The following is a 20,180-nucleotide window of genomic DNA, read 5'->3' on the forward strand; positions in this document are numbered from 1 at the left end:
ACCCTGGTTTTGAACACTCACCTATGAGGCCAAAAGGAGGAAGGATCTTTATGTCATTTATCTGCCAAGGCCTTGAGTTTTGCAAGTCAGGGCCCATCTGAAGTCTTTCTGATCCTTTCTAATCCTTACCTCACAGAGAAAAAAAAGTAACTTTTATAGGTGTTAGCCAGAAATGCACAAGTAAACATGGAGTATTTAAATGAAGATAAAGAGAAAAGAGAGAAAATGCAGCATAACCTGGTTGTGGTTGGGGGAAGAGGTTGATTTCATTTAAACAAATCATTTTCACTCTATAAATTTTTGCATATTTTTTAAACACCTGGTCATTGGGGTTAATAAGTTATTCTGATTATTTCCATTTTCTTCTACTCAACGTTTTCCTGAATATTAACAATGTGTAAATGTCTTTTTTTCCCTACTTGAATCTGCCTTTTTTTTTAGGGTTTTCTAGAATTCTCGACCTTCCCCCTAGATATTCTGACACTTCCTACCTGATACATAGTAGGTGTTCAATAAACATTTGTGGAACGAATAGATGAGTCATTAACCTCCATATCTTTCAAGGCTCTGGGTAACCTCCATCGAACAATTATCTGAAATATTCTCATTCTTTTTCACCTGGAATACCCAATGAGGAGTCGATGTTGGGTTCGTTTGTGCTGTGTAGAGGTCAACCTCGATTTTCCACTTGGCTGCTATGGACTGGCCAGCCAGGGGATAGACCCTGGACAGCTGGGACTCACCTCTGACTGACCTCGCCTACCCAGCGTCAACCCCAAAGATGCTGGAACTATATCCTGGTGGGTTACCTTGGCAACCTCACAATGTCATCTGTTAGAATGTCCTAGGGCGGCAGCTTTTAATTCTATCACAGCGGTCTCATCGGGGGTCATGTAATAGTGCTGTTTTTCCTCTGCTCACACTTCCTCCCCCTATGATTTAACACTAAGTACTCAGGGAGGGAGCTGAACACGGGGAAAACCAAGCTATTATAGCACGACAGGTCACAGATGGCCCCAGAACTGGGATCCTGAGTGTTTGCAGTCGATAAAATGCAGGGCCCAAGTTAATGGGGAAGCTGGTTCTCCCCACAAACCCCATGGAAACGAGAGGAGTTAAGCCAGCCCAGGCAAGCTTAAGCAGCAGCCGTGGCCAGACTGTACAATTCTTGAAAAAGCTCAGTTAAAGGAACCCCCCATTGGAGCATTTCTCTCTCCTGGCCTCAACAGTATCGCCCCACTCTGGAGATGATTAGGCCATGGGTACTGGCAGGCAGAGCTATTTTGCACCTTAGCTACGCTGAAGCTTGGAAGGAAGGAGAAGCCCAACTAAACCTCTCTTAGTGCCCTCCTTCTCCTCACCCCCAACCCCCACCTCATAATTTCACCACACGCAGCACCCTCCAATTCAGCTCAAAATAACTCAGGCCCCCATTATTCTGTAAAGAGCAAGAACAACTTATGCAGAAAGCAGACCCATCAAAAGCATCAGGACCTGAAGAGCTATTATCCTCTGTTTTCACAGGGCTTTGAAAGACAGATCTTATACGGGACAACTAAACAGTGGCATTTCAGGGCTGATGGGAAAGATAAGTAAACTCATACGTGCCCTGGGGGTATAGGAATTATTCATCTTTATCATCATGGTTAATATTTTAAGTGGGTTTGCTGCCACAGTGAGGTCACAGTTTGTCCAGCTGCTCCGCACTAAATAGAGGCCAGAAGCCGGCCCCATGTAGGGTGACACTGGTTTCTATGAGGAGGCATGGTGGCAGAGGCCAGATTCTGTGCCCCAGAGCCAGTGGTTTTGGAAGAACTCCTGGCCCTTCGTCCACGAGGACAGGCAAAGCCTTCACAGATGTACCTCTTGCAAGTCTGTGGTGTCCCTGGTCACCATGGAGCAGGGCACACTTGTGCCAGGCTCCAAACATGCCCTGGGATGCCCCCAGATGTGTGGGGGTGTGAACTGGGGTGGGGACAGGGAGCTTGTTAGGATGTTGTGTATGTGTGCATTGATTGGCCAAGGCTAAGGACTTTGGTCCACAGTGTGGTCAGACTACTCTGCAAATGCCACCACAAGCGTCACCAGTTTGAGGAAATGTACGATTGCCAAATGTTCCATTCACACTCTTACACTATAAATAGATATAGATATAGATACAGATATAGATATAGATATAGATATCGTTACTGTTATTTGGCTCCTGAATCCACTCCTCATTTTTCCTCTGAATTCCCAGTCTGTCCAACAAGCAGTTCAGGGGAGCAGGGGCCCTCCTGTGGCTGAGAGAGAATTTGCTCTCTGGAGCAGAGCCATGAGACTGAATTTCAGGAGTATTTTGTGAAGCATGCTGCTATTTGCAGCCTTGTTCCCCTCATGCAGCCTGAGGAACCCTCTGGCTTTACCAAAAGCTATCCACACCAATAGCCCTTCACTGGTTTTCCAATTCCTGGGACATCTCTACTGATTTGCATTTGCAAACAAGGCTTATTACCAGAGAATGAATGAATATATATACATTCATATATATATATATATATATATATATATATATAACATACATACATATATATGAATACATAGAAGCTTATACATTCTACAGATTAAAAAAAGAAGATTGTGGAAGTAAATCGTTAAGTAAATGGTGGTATAAGATTTTGATACATTTATGTGATTTCCCTCCTACCACCATTCCTTCCCCTCTCCCACTGTATTTTTTGGGATGCTGTACCAATGCTCTTTGCATCAGTTTAGACTAGAGAAGACATAGTGTGCCACAAGAGAGAGTTATCATGGCAATACAAGAGGAAAAAAGTAAAATTCTTGGCTTTGGGGTTTTGAAAGTCAAGGTCCAGATATAAAATTAAAAAGATGTGGATGGGGCACCTGGGTGGCTCAGTGGGTTAAAGCCTCTGCTTTCGGCTTGGGTCACGATCCCAGGGTCCTGGGATCGAGCCACACATCAGGCTTTATGCTGCATGGGGAGCCTGCTTCCTCCTTTCTCTCTCTCTGCCTGCCTCTCTGCCTACTTTTGAACTCTGTCTGTCAAATAAATAAATAAAATCTTAAAAAAAAATGTGGTAAAATATGAACTCAAGTAGAACCATTGTTCCCTATCACATCTCCTTTCTTTCCTTAGCCACCCCCATCCCTATCCCGTACACACACACACACACACACACACACACACCTTCCAAATATAGACCAAAGCTGCCAAACGAGAGCAAGGTGAGCTGAGAGAAACAGAGGGGCTATGTCAATAGGGAGCAATTGGTAGGACTTGGAGACTGACTACAGTTGGAATTCAGAAGTCTACTTCCCTCCATTCAAGGGAGAATCATCCAGAATAACACTTGGAAACCCTGTAGACAACTAGACAACAACTCTTGGAACTTGTCCAGGAGCACTACAGGTCTTCAGCAGAGGAAGGAAAAATGCTGTTCATCCTTCCCTCTACATTTGGCAATGAACTCCCATAAAGAGCATGACCTCTGGGTCAACCAGGAGGACTAACTCCTATTCCTTGAGTTCAAACCTCATTTAATAGCCTAAGATGCCATTTAGCCCTTGAGATGGAGAGTAGGGCTCTTCCCACACTCAGGGACAGTGCGAAGATTTGAGTATGAAAGATGCTCCTACCTATTTCTGTGATGCCTGTACTAGGGACCAGCTCGAGATCCTCGTTACACAGCAGGACTGTAGTGATCATCAGTGCTGTTCCCTAAATATTTCTGGTCCTCTCCTGGTCCCATGGTAGAAGTGATCTTCCTAGCTCCTGGTGATGGATTACGAGGGCTTATAGGACTGGTTGTTGCCCATGAATTGTGAGCAGAAGTGATGTGTATCACTTGTGTGACAATGACTTGCCAGGAAGAGATACTCCAGAGTTCTCTCTTCTCTCTAGCAAGGCCATTGGCAACATTTGACCCATGAATGCTTGTGGGAAGCTAAGCCATGCATCTAACCTATAAGGATTATATAACATGAAGAGCAAATGATTTGTTTTAAGTCACTGAGACTACAAGTTGTTCTTTCCTTCTTTTTTAAAAATTAATTAATTAATTAATTTGTCAGACAGAGAGCACAAGCAGGCAGAGTAGCAGGGAGAGAAGGAGGAAGAAGCAGGCTCCCCACTGAGCAAGGACCACCCCCTCCCAATGTGGGGCTACAAGTTGTTTATTTCTGCAGTAAGCTTGCTTCTGCTGATTGATATTACCTGTTAGAAGCCATTGGATGTTCTGGAAGGCATCACAAGAATATCTGGTAGCTAGAAAATTAAAGAAGTGGTGTCCAATTAGAGGACTATTTCCCACATTAACTTGGAATCTTAGTAGTTCTAAAGATGTCCAGTTAAAGTTCATGATCAAAAAAGCAGTAAGAGCTATTATTGGGACGCCTGGCTGGCTAAGTGCCTGCCTTTGGCTCAGGTCATGGTCCCAGGGTCCTGAGAGCAAGGCCCACATCGGGCTCCCTGCTTAGTGGGGAGCCTGCTTCTCCCTCTCCCTCTGCTGCTCCCCCTGCTTGTGATCTCTTTCTGTCAAATAAATAAATATATATATTTAAAAACAAGCTATTATTTACTCATTTAACGTTAACCTATTTATTGAGAACATACTATGTGCCAACACTATGCTCGAACAGGGACACAGCAGGGAATATACTGGCACTGTTCCTATTCTTAGAAAGCTTTCACTTTAACAACATTGAGCTGTTAATTGTAAAGGAAATAAGGCCATGGAGAAACTGAGAGACTTTCCCAAAGGGATGCAGTTAATAAATGGTGAACTGGGCTTAAACTTGAGTTTTTTTACTCCAAATTCTTGGGCTTTCCTCTTTGTCCCCAGCCATTTTAAAATCACAAAACCAGTATAGCTTTGAGCCTGCTTCTGCCTCCTTCCTAATGTTTGCTGACACCTGAAATTTCTTTAATAAGCACAACTTTTCATTCCATAATTAGTACTTAGCACAGGGCCTGACAAATAATAGGCGTTCGCTAAATGTTGGGTTTTTTTTTTAATGAGTAAAACATGCTTGAATGAATCAATGAACAAAATAAGAAGGCTTAACTACTTAAAACTATTGATTTAAATATGAGATACCGTCAATCTAGCTCATTCTAAACCACAACTAAGTAATCACTCAACTTGGGTGTGATGCCTGGTAAGGAGGAATAGGTTTTTTTAAATATTGATGGTCTTTCCAGTCCCAACATATCCTGTCAGCTCACCCCTTTTCTTTGATTGGGGAACCAGCTAAACTGTGGCAGCAATAGCTCAGGAAATGGTTATTTCAGCAGAGAGACAAAGAAAAGTCTTAGAGGTCTCAAAAAGCTTTTAAGTTTCTGCTGTTCAAAGAGAGTTAAAATTTAAAAAAACAAAAATCTTAAAGAGGCAGAAAAAGATCTCTCCAACCTCCCGAGTGCATACGATCACCCCATACGGCAGCCAGGAAGGTGCAGGAGTGAGCCGACTTTTTAAGTCCCTCAGAAAAAGAGACCCAGTATCTGGCCCCTACAGCGTATGCAAAAAGAAAAAGTGGGCACAGTAAAGTAGCTTATATAGAGCCAATTCTCTACAAACAAACTCCAGACAAAAATCAAAAGACAACTCTCTGAAGGCAATGAAAGGCAACTAAAAATAGGTAGAAACTAGAAGAGAGGCAACACTTGAAAAATGGAAACCTCCATGGGTGGTTTTCCCTTTTTTTTAATGGCTTTTTCACCCAGGCTAGGCCCCAGTTAGCACCCCGCAGGGCAGCCCAAACTCAAACGGAAGCCTACAGTTGCACCAGCTAAGGAATCAGAAGAAACGGTTCAGAGTGATCACAGAAGCCGGGGGACGAGGGGACAGAACCCTACAAGTGAGTGAGCGACAGATGGGGAGCATTGAACTACGTTAACTCTGTGCTCACCTTTGGCTGATCCGTGAGCTAGACTCCAGTCAGCGCCCACTGCAAGAGAGACCAAGGCTGGAATGCCAGTCCAGGAAAGTTAACTGCCTACTAAGGTGTTTTAAAAATCAATGTTATTGCGAGTCACATAGCAGAATCCAGAGTCTTGACAATGTATCATTCAAAAAGGTCCACAATACCGTCCCAAATTACTAGGTGTTAAGAAGCAGGGAAAACTAACCCACATCCAAGAGAAAAATGAGTCAGCGGAGACTGACCTCAAGATAAGCCAGGTGTTGAAATAAGATTAAGATGTTAAAGCAGCTATTATCACGATTCTCAAGAATGTAAAGGAAAATGTTTGTGATGAAGGAACAAATAGGGAATCTCAACAGAGAAATACAGACTATGAAAAGGAAAGAACTGAATGGAAATTCTAAAACTGAATGTCAGATGTAAAAGTGAATAATAACGGTGTAATAAAAACGGTGTAATAAAAACCTGAGGTGTGCTAGGGAGAGCCCAAATACAGAAGCGACTCATGGCCCCTGCCCCAGGTGGGGCTCAGGCTGGTACCCAGCATGGTACATCTGGGCAAAGGGGTCTGAGAAAGCCACCAGGTTCCCTGGACCCTACCATACTATGGGAGAACGAGAACATCTCCTGGGCACCTGAAGGAAGCACAGAAGTGGTAAAGGACTGTAAATAATCCCTCAAAGATTTCAGTAGTCAGGTGCCTGGGTGGCTCAGTCAGTTACGTGTCAGACTCTTGGTTTCAGCTTCAGGTCATGGTCTCAGGATTGTGAGATCGAGCCCCGCATCAGGCTTCATGCTCTGCCCCTCCCATCCTCTCTCTCTCTCTCTCTCTCTCATGCTGTGCAGGTTCTCTTTCTCTCTCTCAAATAAATAAATAAATAAAATCTTATTTATTTAAAAATAAATAAAATTTTTTAAAAAAAAGGAACATAAGGTAAGTTTTATTTTTAGCACACCTGAGTACCTGCTATGCTAATATGAGATAATGTGTGTGATGGAAGGGGAGGAGACTGGACAGTTGAAGGCTGACATTGATGATTAGCAAACAAACATAAAAATGGCCTCCTCTCACTCTTCCCTCACTGCACAGAAAGAAATATGAATAGTTAAGAGTCATTTCCTCCCTAACTGCTAACATGTGGTTCAGGCTCAACAGTATGAGCACAGCTTCTCAAGATACCTGCCTTTCCCCCACCCCTTCCAAATATGAGTTTGTATAAAGGAGCCTCCTTGCAAAAGGTTTTGTTAACTGAGATTTAACTGTATGGGCTGAGGTGTAGCCCTTTACGCCTCTCCTATTTTCCCACCTGCATGAGGGTCCTGATCTAGTCATTTCTCCATTTCCTAGAACACCCTGGTTTAAAATCAATATGAATGAATGAATAAACAAACAAAGGAATGAATAAATAGCTGAATACCATTGGTCTTAGTCTGTTCAGGCTTCTGTAACTAAATACCATAGAGTAGATGGTTTATAAACAAAAAAAAAATTTATTTCTTACAGTTCTGAAGGCTAAGAAGTACAAGATCATGTACCCTTAAGCTCACACTCAGTGTCTAGTGAGAGCCCACTTTCTAGATGACCATTTTTTCAATTTAGCCTTACAAGGTGGCAAGAGCAAGAGAGCTCTCTGAGGCCTCCTTCATAAGGGCAGTAATCCAATTCATGAGGGCTCCATCCAAATGACCTAATCAGCCCCCAAAGGCCTCACCTCCTAATACCATCACCTTGGGGCTTAGGATTTCAACAGATGAATTTTGAGGGGTCACAAACATTCAGACCATAGCAACATTCAGACCAGGAGCTAATGCATCTATGTTGGATTGATATTTCTTGCAAAGCCCGCTCTCCCCTCCTCCTAACTCATTCTGTTCTCCTCATTCCTTTTGAAACACATTTCAAGGGTTTAAATGTCAGTGGCAGCAGGCCCACTTTCCTCCCTCCTGTTGTCTGCCGATCTCTCTACTCAGCTGAAATGGGAGTTTTGGAATAGAGCTCTCCGTCAATCACCACTGAGGCCTTTTCTCTCAGGCCTGCTGTTTCCAGGACCAAGTATCAAGAGTCAGGCTAACAGCCCTGGCCCCTGGTGGTGCGAGGAAAGAGCTGGAGAGGCTTTTTAACAGGCCAAAATCTTGCTTTTGGCGTGTGGCCTCAGCTAAGCAACAGCTGGATGGCAATAGGCCAAACTCAAGCATCTGCCTTCTTCTGCAGGCGTTAGTACCAAGCACCTTTGCTAATATTATTATTAAGGAATTATTAGTATTTTAGAAGCATTATCCCTTCTCGGAAAAAAAACAAAAACAAACAAAAAAAACAAAAAAACAGCTAGTTAGGTCATGCAGGACAGGACCTCAGTGGTTAAGACATAATAAGACAAGTCTTATTTCTCCTTTCCTCTTAATGGCATCATTATACTGATCTGATTATCTTGAAGAGGGATTCCAAAAGCCACCTCCACTCTTGTCCTTTCTCTAATCTCTATTAGAGATTATCTATATAGAGTTAAAGGTTCTAGCCAAGAGTTTATAAGTAAAGTTCATTTGAAATAACTGAGAGTGGGCCCACCAGGGTTCTTGTAGCACACTAGAGAGATGGGCTGTAGTTACTTTAAGGTATAAAGAAAATTAAGACAAGGCTTTTGGGTAGTTAATAGAATCAGTGGGAAGACTGAGGAACCAGACTTGGGCAGGGTGGCTAATGGTGTTTTCCAAAGATGGCCTGCAACAATGTCTCCCACCCCGCATGCTCTTCCAGAGACTTGCCAATCCCCCATCGAAAGCTGGAGTGTAATTTTCCTCTCCTTAATCTGAGCAGTCTGCCACACACTTGTAAGCGATGGAATGAGGTGTAAATAAAGCTGTATGACCTCTGTGGATAGAAGATAAGACAGCTAGTGTTCACTCATAAAACATTCAGCTACCAAGCAAGCAGTCCAACTGCTTTGAGGCCACCATGGTTTGAGGAAGCCCAAACCAGCCCACATAGAGACCACATGGAGAGAACCACATGAAGACTACACGAAGACAGAAAGAGAGGTCCAGCCAGCCCAGGCCACTCCAGTCCCACAGTGACTTAAACTGATGAGAGGCCCAAGCCAGAACTACCCAGCCTAGCCTTTCCCAGGCTAGGGGAATTTTGTGAAAATCCTGAGAAATAACAAAATAGTTTTTGTTTTAAGCCATTAGGTTTTGGGGTTCCTTATTATACAGCCACAGCTAACCAGACTAGTCAGAAACAAAGGAATGTAAGAAAAGAATCGGAAACCGTTTGTTTAAACAGGACCTTCTTGGGGTGCCTGCGTGGCTCAGTGGGTTAAAGCCTCTGCCTTCGGCTCGGGTCCTGGGATCGAGCCCCGCATCAGGTTCTCTGCTGGGCAGGGAGCCTGCTTCCCTTCCTCTCTCTCTGTCTGCATTTCTGCCTACTTGTGATCTCTGTCTGTCAAATAAGTAAATTAAATCTTTAAAAAAAAAAAAAAGACCTTCTAACCAGCCAGTTTTTCTTGATCTCCCTTTGACTTCCCACTGCTGAGTGCCTGGCTCTATAGACATAAATCAGCAAATAAGCAATCAACATAAAACTTGAAATTTTGGTGGCATACAGATTGCTTTAAAAATAAAATTATCAACCTGAAATAAAACTCCCCCAAAACAGTTTCCTCATCTCCCTCCTGCCTTTCCTACTTGTCCCTACTACAAAACAAAACTAAGCCAAAGATATCAGATATCAGGTGGTATTTTGTCTAGGTAGGCACGCATTTTGTGAATGTATCTTCTTTTTTTTTTTAAGATTTTATTTATTTATTCAACAGAGAGAGATCACAAGCAGGCAGAGAGGCAGGCAGAGAGAGAGATTGGAGGAAGCAGGCTCCCCACTGAGCAGAGAGCCCGATGTGGGGCTCGATCCCAGAACCCTGGGATCATGACCCAAGCCGAAGGCAGAGGTTTAACCCACTGAGCCACCCAGGTGCCCCATGAATGTATCTTTTTTTATATTTTTCAGATGCTCATTTTCATGTTCTAAAAATGTGGTCTGAAATATGTAAGAAACACACCTCTAAGCTCTTAAACACACATACACACACACACACACACACACACACTCACACGTGCACTCTTTGTGGGACTTGTAAAACTCTTTGTGGCACAGTAAAACACATCAATCTTCAAATCATTTGGAAGGAGGGGCCTTTGGCCCACATGTGGACAGTGACAAAAAGTACTCTTGCTACTTTTTGAGAACCACTACCTTACCTCACCTTCAAGTTCCTGTTTTTGTTTCTCATTGTGATACTCAAAAGAAACTTTCATTAGCATTTTTACTTAAACAAAACCAAGACACAATTAACAACTGCTTCAGGATTTTTAAACCCTGACATTTGGGAATTTCCCAGAAATTGTTATTAATTTTACAAGTAAAATGTGTTCAGGAGGGAAAATACAGCCCCTGATTCCTCTGCCTGACCACACAACAAGTAGAGTAGTCATCTGTTCCTGATATATCAACCCCCTGGGTGTCGGGGGAATGACAATGATCACCCACAAATGCCAGGGTTGTCCCATTGTCAGATGATGGAAACCTGGAAAGCTACAGCTTTTCCAAATGGATTTTCCAGCAAGACTACCGACAGACATTGCCACAACTTGGTTTGTCTGGGCTGTCAAAGAGGACCAGGGAGGATCAGGGCCTATAACCCATTTGGACAGAGACTACTTAGTCTTAGTCTTAATCAATCTAAGATTGATGTCTTAGATCATATTCCAGATTCTATTGCTGAACAACAAATTACTTCAAAATTCAGAAGCTCCACCACCTTTTATGAGCTAACCTCAAGGTCACATAGTGACTCACTCCCTTCTCTCTCTTTCTCTCTCTCTCTCTCGCTCTCTCCCTCTCCCTCCCTTTTTGTGGGCTCTATTAGGAAGTTTGTTTCCTTTTAGTGGAAGGATGGCTGCCAGTAAGGCTAGGCTCATATTCTTCCTGCTCAGCAACCCCTGTAAGGAAAGAGCTTTCCATGCCCAGTCATTCTTACAAAAGTCCCATCATTGAGTGTCACTGGCTTTGAGTAGCCCAGCTTGTTCACATGGCCATCTCTGAACCAATCACTATGGCCAAGGTGATGTGATTGAGTCTGTGATTGGCCAAGCCTGAGTCACATGCTCATCGTAAGGGCTGAAGATGGAGTCAGTTCCACTAGAACATCACAGATTGGAAGTAAAGAAGGGGCAAGGTCACTGGGAAAGTCAGGGAAGAGTTACCAGAAGAAGAGGTTTAAGATCAGAGAAAATACCCCTCGCAAAGGAAATTAAAGACCATGTGAGCTATCCGGTCACTAGTGAACTAGGATAGCAAGGCTAAAATTATCATGACAGGCCCAGAAACCATTCAGAGTCAGGTGTCCCTGAGCCTAGCCTGCATCTGATTGCTCTGTCCAGGAACAATCTGGATTCCAGAATTTGGGGCCAGAGTACACACATGAAGATCTAATGACCCAGGAAAGAGGCTATGTGGCTCCTCCTTTGGAGCTAGAGGGACTCAAACGCAGGAGGCTAAAAAGTCATTACAATTTTATTCTCGTTTGATGGGAGATCCTTGGTGACCACACAGGTTTTTAACAACTCAAATTGTACATTTTGTTTGATCAAATATCACATAAAGATTAGAGGTTTGAAAAAATACTCATATTTTTTCATATTCATATGACTTCATATTTATATGACTATGAAGAAAGTAAAAAAAATTGGTTTTAATTAACCAGGGAAAGTAAACTGAAAAATGCATGTGCACACACACGCACACACATACATACACCGCACAGGGATGAAAGAGTATTTTTAATTAAGTCATCTTCCTTATTTAAAAAGATGGTAACTAGCCATTCTTGAGCTCTACTGAGGATGAAATAAAAAGCAAATGGGCTTAATTACATCATTGGGGAATTAACCATGAGAAGGAATTCTTTGTTCAACACTGGCCTAAATTTTAAGCTCTATTTAATTGTAAGCTTCCTCTGGGTGAAAGAACTGTGTCTTCTTTATCTCCCCCAAAGTCTGAAAGGACAGATAACCAAAAACTCTGAGAAACAGAAACCTGTACCATACTCTATCACTTTTAAGATTTTATTTATGGCTACATATGAATATGATTTATGCTTTGTATCAAGAATATTTTTACTGCAAGTATCAGACAACCTGACTTTAATGATTTAAAAAGACAAGGATTATTTTTCTTACATAACAAAAAGTCTCAGAACAATAGCTTGTGGGCCCTGGTTTGCAGCTCACAATTCTTTTGACCCTTCCCTCATAGTTGTAAGATGGCTGCTGAAACTCCAGATATCACATCCATCTTCCATGAGAAAGGAGAGGGAAGAGGCAGCACCTGTATCTGGGAAGCAGATTCTTTCCCAAGAACCAAGAGAAAACATGAACTTATGTTTTACTGGTCAGAATTATGTAACTTGGCCACCCCCAGTTAAAAATTAGGGTAAAGAATTGAGAATGGGAGTTAGATCAGCCATGGAGTTAGATCCATGGTGCATGCTGCATTATCTTTGCAAATACATAGCTATGAACATGGTGTGAACCAGTAAATATTTGTCCCAAGCAATGCCTTCATTCCTGGAATTTAGGCTTAACTTATCTTATCTTTCATAGCCCATCTCAGCTTTCCAAGTCAGCTAAGCCTTCATATTAGGCTCTGTATTTGAGTGTGGGAAGTGCTTCTCCCCAGACTTAGTCATCAGATCCTAGGGAAACTATTGATCCAGAAGGATGTCCTGACCATAGGTACGTAGGCACATGATCTAGGCCCAGTCACTCATAGTAACCCAGTCACCTGCTTTCAGTGATTGGTCTATAGGTGGTTATGTGGCCTTAGCTGGACTAACCAGAGTTATTCCCTAGGATGTTTTATTTAAAGTTAGAGAAAAAAGAATCCTCAACTTTTAGCGGGAGTGCTGGAAATGGGCTGTTGGCAAACATCTTCCCCATGTGGAGAAAGCTTATCTTTAGGAGAAAATGAGGGTACAATCACCAGAGATATGCAGAGTTTAAACAGCTTGTGAGAGAGCAAAGGAGAAAGAAGTTAAGTACAATCTTATGTATGTCTCTGAATCTAATTGTAGATGAACTTCCACTCACATGAGCTAAAATTCCCCTTTTTATTCTAATTGGTTTAACTGCATTTCTAGCCACTGCACCTGAGAGTCTTGATTAATTAAGAGGTTGCACAAACACCCAATAATGCAAATGCCATTTACTTGGAATTAAGGAAAAGGTTTGCCAAGGGGAAATGGGGAAATGCTTCATGTATTTATTATGTTGAGCTAATAAGATTTTCTAAAGCGCTTAGAAATGTCATAATTTGCAAATGCTGCTGTTAAACAATTACAATTTCTGTAATTGTTTCCTGTCCTTTTTTTTAAAGCCCATTTAAAGACCTCTAAGATGAGCAGTGTTTGCCATCTGCCCTCTACTATGACTACTTTACATACTGGAAAACACTGTTATAGAAAGGACCTTAGGACGACAGACTGGCCAGAAGGCAATGGGCTGAAATAGGAGTGAGACATCTGAGTTCCTATCTGTGCTGTGCTATGTAAGTGCTGTGTGGACTAGTCAAAGTTACATGGCCTCTCTGGGCTTGGAGTTTCTTCAGCTGTTCACTCAAAGACATAAACTAAAACTTCTGAAGCCCTTTTCATTTCTATTGTTCTGTGTCAATGTGAGCACTTAGACTGACACCTGACTTTACCCGTAAGGCCCGGAAATGTGCCCAAGTCCTACAGCAGGGACACAGTCTAGAACTGAGACATCCTGACTCCCAGACTGTCCTCTAAGTCAGACTAACTTCCTCCCAGTTATAGGAGAATAGCTGTGTTCTGTTGGGCTGACAGGACTAAACTTTCATCCATTGCGGAGCACCTGATTGTTTTCACTCCACATCACCAAGCCTAAAGAATAAGGCCAGGTCATAAACTCAGTCCCTATATGGGCTACTTAACTTCCCTCTCTTCTTGGTCCTTGGGTTAACTCAGTGACAGGCTATTGTCTTGCAAATAAATGCACTTGGCATAGAAGGAACAGGAGAGAGAGTGCATAAACCAGGAGGACTATCGGAGAATAATGGGAAAAAGCCAAGGGCATCCATGTTCTATGGAGTGGGTCTCTGAGTGTATGAAGAAGGTGCATACAAAATCATTGCCTGAGTGGGAGGCTAGATACCAAGGTGAAGGGTCAGCCACCTCCCCAGACTCCCGGTCATGCCAACAAGTACTGTGCATTGAGGAATCCACTGGGGGGCAGGGTCTCTCCATAGTAGTATCTAGGGAGAGAGTCATAGGTGTTTCAAGGTGATTAAAAATAAAGGAGGGAGGAAGCAGTCAGTGCTCAAACGTGTGAAAAGTTCTACATTCAACAGATTTGAAGATGCAGGCAGTCTTTACCAACCTTGACTCCTGTGCATTTCCAAATCGGCTGAGATCTATAGAGATTTTCTCTTCGGTGGTTTGCTCTGGGTTAACTCTATCATATTTGACTAGGAAATCCCTTTTGAAAGGAACTTTCTGGTTGATAAACGTGTCCTGGGGAAATACTTAACCAGATGATCCTGCGGACCAGAGTTTCCCAAACAATTTTGACCATGACCCATGGAATATGGGGAAATATATTTCACCCCCCAGCCTGGTACAAACTCACTTATATGAAAAAACTGAAACAAAACATTCAGGACACAAAACTGACCCCTTCTTTCTGTGACATTTCCTGAAGTCTACACCTCGTTCTGATCTATTCGGTTTGGTTCAGTTTCCTCTAAAAAAAAAAAAAAAAAAAATGGTGGTTGAGACCCATTCAATTGAGCCAGTAGTGAATCACAATCCCGCCTGGAAAACACTGCTTCTCCTACTTCTCATGGGTATTTGCTGGGTGTCTGGCACTTTGCTTCCCCTGTGTGCAAGGTGTTGTGGGTGCTGCTTTCCTCTCCTGGGGAACACAGGCACAAACTGCCCAGGAACAGGACCTGCTCGGGGGTCTGTTGCACTCAGCCTGCCTTTTGGGTGCCACCTGCACCGGGTGCAGCGTCCGTGCCAATGTGGAGCTCAGGGCACAGTGACAGGGCACTTGGTCACCTCTGCTGCTGGCACTTGAATGTTGGCTGGCTGTGTCCTCAGGGACACCACACCCACCTCCCTCTTTCTCCTCCCTTCAGTTAACATTCAGTGGTATCTACCCTTAGCCAGTTACCGCACTAGGGACCTGAGTGAGCCTGCTCAACCCGCAGACATGAGGACAGAATTCCACCAGATGATGCAGAGTAAACCACCATAAGAAATGCTCCCAGGCAGAGGCCTTTGGAATAATGCCAGCTGAAAATAGGGGAGCTCCTCATCGGGGAGCTCAGAGAAGGTGTCCAGGCTGGTTTGCGAACTGCAAGAGAAATAGACGTTAAGTGGGTGAAGAGAGAACAGCCTGAGCCCCCGCAGTGCAGCCGGTGGGAGATGGCAGGAAGGAGGCGGAGACACAGCCAGGGTAGGGTAAGGGAAGCCAGGCAGGTGGAGGGCTGAGGGGTGTCTTAATTCTAGCTGCCGTAACACACTAACACAGACTAGGGGGCTTACAAACAACAGCCATTTCTTTCTCACGGTTCTGGAGGCTGGAACTCCAAGATCATGGCTTCAGCAGATTGCATGTGGTGGCAGGTTGGGACCCTCTTCCTGGTTCAGAAATGGCGCTACCGTGCTGTGTCCTCACCTGTTGGAAGGGGTGAGGGAGTTCTGTCAGGACTCCTTTGGAAGACCCTGGATCCTATTCACGAAGGCTCCACCCTTAGGACTTAAGTCCCGCCCAAAGGCCCGCCTCCTAAAATCACGTGAGGCATGAGGATTTCTGCAAATGACTGGCAGGGTAGAAATAACACCAAGCTTTCAGGCGTAGCTGAGGGGGCGGAGCAGTGGGTAGGACACGCAGAACACGGGAAGCTTTCCTTTCACTCCCCGGAGGTTTTGATCGGATTGACAGGATTAGATTTCCTTTTTTTTTTTTTTTTAATTTACTTTTATTTTTTCAGTGTTCCAAGATTCACTGTTTATGTAGGACACCCAGGGCTCCATGCAATAGGTGCCTTTTGAGAAGACTGCTCTGCCCACAGTGTGGAGGAAGGGTTGGGGGTCCATATGGAAGTAGGGGTACTGGTCATCCAGGTAACTGACAATGCAGATGTCCCCTGGAGAGAGAGGAGGGCTTGTACTGGGAGGAGCGATGGTGGCAAGGGGAAGAAGATGGCAAAGTGGGGGATATTCACAGGGCAGCATGGATACCTCCCAGGGGTGGAACAAATGCAGGGTAAGAGGTAGCAGAAATAACTCCCCCCATCTCTGGCTTACACCAGCCCAAAGCCTCCTTTAAGAACCCCCAATCACACTACTAGGTATTTACCCTAAAGATACAAATAGTGACTGAACGGGGCACGTGCACCCAAATGTTTATAGTAGCAGTGTCCACCATAGCCAAACTTGGAAAGAGCCTAGATGTCCATCAACAAATGAATGGTTAAAGAAGAAGTGGTATATATATGCAATGGAATACTATGCAGCCATCAAAAACTGAAATCTTGCCATTTGCAATGACATGGATGGAACTAGAGGGTATTGTGCTAAGTTAAATAAGTCAATCAGAGAAAGACAATTATCATATGATCTCTGATACGAGTAATTTGAGAGGCAGGGTGGGGAGTTGTGGGGGGAAGTGTGGGAAAAATGAAACAAGATGTGAAAGGGGTGGGAGACAAGCCATAAGAGACTCTTAAGATCTCAGGAAACAAACAGGGTTGCTGGAGGGGAGGGAAGTGGGAGAGATGGGGTGGCTGGGTTATGGCCATTGGGGAGGGTATGTGCTATGGTGAGTGCTGTGAATTGTGTAAGACTGATAATTCACAGACCTGTACCTCTGGGACAACTAATACATTATATGTTAATTTTTTAAACAATGATGTATATACCCTGGCTTATTGAATTTAAATTTTAAAAAGAGAAATAAATAAATAAATAAAACATTAATAACCAGTGTAAAAACAATAAAAAAAGAACCAGTGTCAGCAGTGAGCGTGGACCAGAGCCACTGCCCCAGCCCTGTCCCCTGTCCCACTCAAAGGCCCCACACACTCTTGCCCATGCACCCTTTCCAACTCTCCCTCTTACTTTCTACCAGTGCAAGGATCTCTGCTTCTCTCTCTTGGTGTCCACTGCCCTATGCTGCAGAGTCCAGTTCTCTCCATTCAGCCGACAGGGAGGCTGCCCTTTTTACGACGCATCACCAGTTTGCAGACAAAAGTATACCTTACCCCAGAACCCTTCAGCCTATCATCCTAGGGTCCAATATTTGTTGGCATCTCTCTCTCTCTCTTCTTTTTTTTAAAAGATTTTATTTATTTCTTTATTTGACAGAGAGAGAGAGATCACAAGTAGGCAGAGAGGCAGACAGAGAGAGAGGAGGAAGCAGGCTCCCTGCTAAGCAGAGAGCCCGATGCAGGGCTCGATCCTAGGACCTGAGATCATGACCTGAGCTGAAGACAGAGGCTTTAACCCACTGAGCCACCCAGGCACCCCTGACATCTCTTTTTTACTTCTGAGGTTAAGAGTCACACTCAAGGCAATGCACAAAATTTAAATGCAACATTAGGTGAGTTCTAGGCAAATGTACTCTAAATATCAAGATACTCAACACTATCAGCCCTCCAGGAAGTTTCCTCAAATCTTTTCTCATTCATGCCCTGCACTCCCCCTCCGGAAGCAACCACTATTTTGTTGTTCTTTTCTACCTTAGATGAATTTTGCCACAAATAGGTGGAATCATACATTATATACTCATTTGTGTCTGGCTTCTTTTGGCTCAGTGTAATGGTTTTGAGATTCGTCCTTGTCAGATTGTGTATTAGTAGCTCATTCCTTTTGATTGCTGAGCAGTGTGCCTTTGTATGAATAGGCCAGTGTTTGCTTATTGACTCTTCTGTTGACAGGCTGGGCTGTTTTCAGTTTGCAGCTATTATGAGTAGATCTGCTATGAACAATCTCGTTAAGTATGTATTTTTTATTATAACAAAAGCTAACATATTATGAACTGGAAACCTAAATTTAAAAAAAAAAAAAATCTCCAGCTAAGTCTGGGAGTCCTCTGGATAGAAAAAAAAAAAAAAAATACAAGCTCCCCTTTGTGGTGGACTTACATTGTGCCATGCCATCTGCTGAGACTTTGGCTTCCATCAATCATTCTGCTTCATTCTCACAGCCCTGGGTTCCAGATGAGCGACCTGAGGTTTAGAGCAGGGACCTGACTTGTCCAAGCTCTCACAGCTTGCACTTGGTAGACCCCATGCTGTCTTTTAGAAAGTGGCGTGAGCATCAGCAGTGATCTCAAAGCCAAGCAAAGATGATTACAATGTTTTGGTTTTTTCATTTATGACATTTTATTATAAGATGACATCATTTTTATTTGCCTTCAGGCTTTAATTACAATAAGGGAAAGTGAAGAGCCAAGGACTACAACAATAGAAAGACCATTGTTTTATTAAGGAGGAATATTAAGGAATTAAGGAATATTAAGGAATAGGAAGGAACTTTATTATTTTTTTTATCATGTAAGAAGAGAAAGTTTTTTCTTTAAGATTTTATTTATTTGTGCTAGCCAATGGTGCATTTATGAAAAATAAAATGCACTTGCTGAGTGATCGAAAAAAAAAAAAAGATTTTATTTATTTATTTGACAGAGAGATCACAAGTAGGCAGAGCAGCAGGCAGAGAGAGAGGGGGAATCAGGCTCCCGCTGAGCAGGGAGCCCAATGCAGGGCTCGATCCCAGGACTCTGAGATCATGACCTGAGCCAAAGGCAGAGGCTTAACCCAATGAGCCACCCAGGCACCCCCAGGAAGGAACTTTTAAAAAAGTACTGATACGTTAAAAACAAAACCCTTTCCTATTACAAAATTCTAGAAAAAAGGAGCTCCTAAAGATAAATGTTTGATTAGCTTTTTATCCATATATAAAAACAGATATGACCAAATTGGAATGTTTGCCAGGAAACTTGCAAAGGAAAGACAGATTTACTACTACTGTTTATCTAGTCTACCCTAGGGGGCCAGGAAGACCTGCTGGATCACTTACATTCATTGAACCCATTCCATCTTCCAGCAACTTCAATAACTAGTCTCACCTTCTTCCTTAGTAGTGGAACCCCTGATGGGGTATTTGGCCTGACAGAATAAAGACATTTTTCAGCTTCCTCTGAAGCTAGGTTTGGCGTGTATTCTGACCACTGGGATGTGAAGAGAAGGGGAATGTGCAACTTCCAGAATGGGGGTGACCTTAAAGGGAGGGGTACCTGTTTTTGCCCCTTCTTCCCTCCAGATGAGTAGAAGCAGATGCAATGGCTGGAGCTACAGCAGCTATTTAGGACAATGAGGTAGAAGAAATGCAGTATGAATGGCAGAACAAAAATGTAGAAAGCCTGGGTATTTGACAACTCCGGGGCTCCTCTACAAGTTCTGGACTTTAAATCACCAGAGTTTGTTTATGTGTGAGAAAAATACACTTCTCTTGTTAAGCTACTGTTAGTCTGTGTTTTCTGTCATTCTAGTTGAATCTAAGCCTGATATAGGAGGTACTGCCATCTCTCTTTTATAGATGAAGAGACTGAACCTCAAGTTTGCACAGCTGGGGTACACTCTAGTTCCTGGAGGAGAATTATGCCCCATCTTTGGAACTGGCTGATTCTCCGACTCCCTAGGCTGATAATGGTGAAGTGCCAAAAAAAATCACCTTCGGGTTTTACCTGGCTCACCACTGGAGCCATACTGTGTGTCCACAGAGAGCAGCAGCATGTCTCAGTTTCATTAAAGTCCAGCCCCAGAGAGGCTTCAGATCACTTGTGGGACTAAGGCCAGGTTACCAAGAGCCACAGATCTAGGTATCTGACTCTGAGAAGTCAGATGTTAGGTGTTAGAAGTTAGATGTTAGTCAGAAGTCAGGTGTTACTTAACACCCCAAACCTCAGTTTCTTCTTCTTTAGGATGGGGATAATAGTAATAGTATCTATGATAAAATTGCTGGGAGGACTAAGGAAGAGGACACAGTGCCTGACACAGACCAAATGATTAATAAATGGCAGTTTTTATTCTTAACTCCTGAAGCTGGGATAGAGTCAGACCCTAATTACCTCTTTTTATGTTTCTTCCTTTCTTCCATTGTGAGGCCTATCCCCTCTTC

This window comes from Neovison vison, chromosome 6, assembly GCF_020171115.1.
Source record: "Neovison vison isolate M4711 chromosome 6, ASM_NN_V1, whole genome shotgun sequence".
In the NCBI taxonomy this organism is placed as follows: Eukaryota; Metazoa; Chordata; class Mammalia; order Carnivora; family Mustelidae; genus Neogale; species Neogale vison.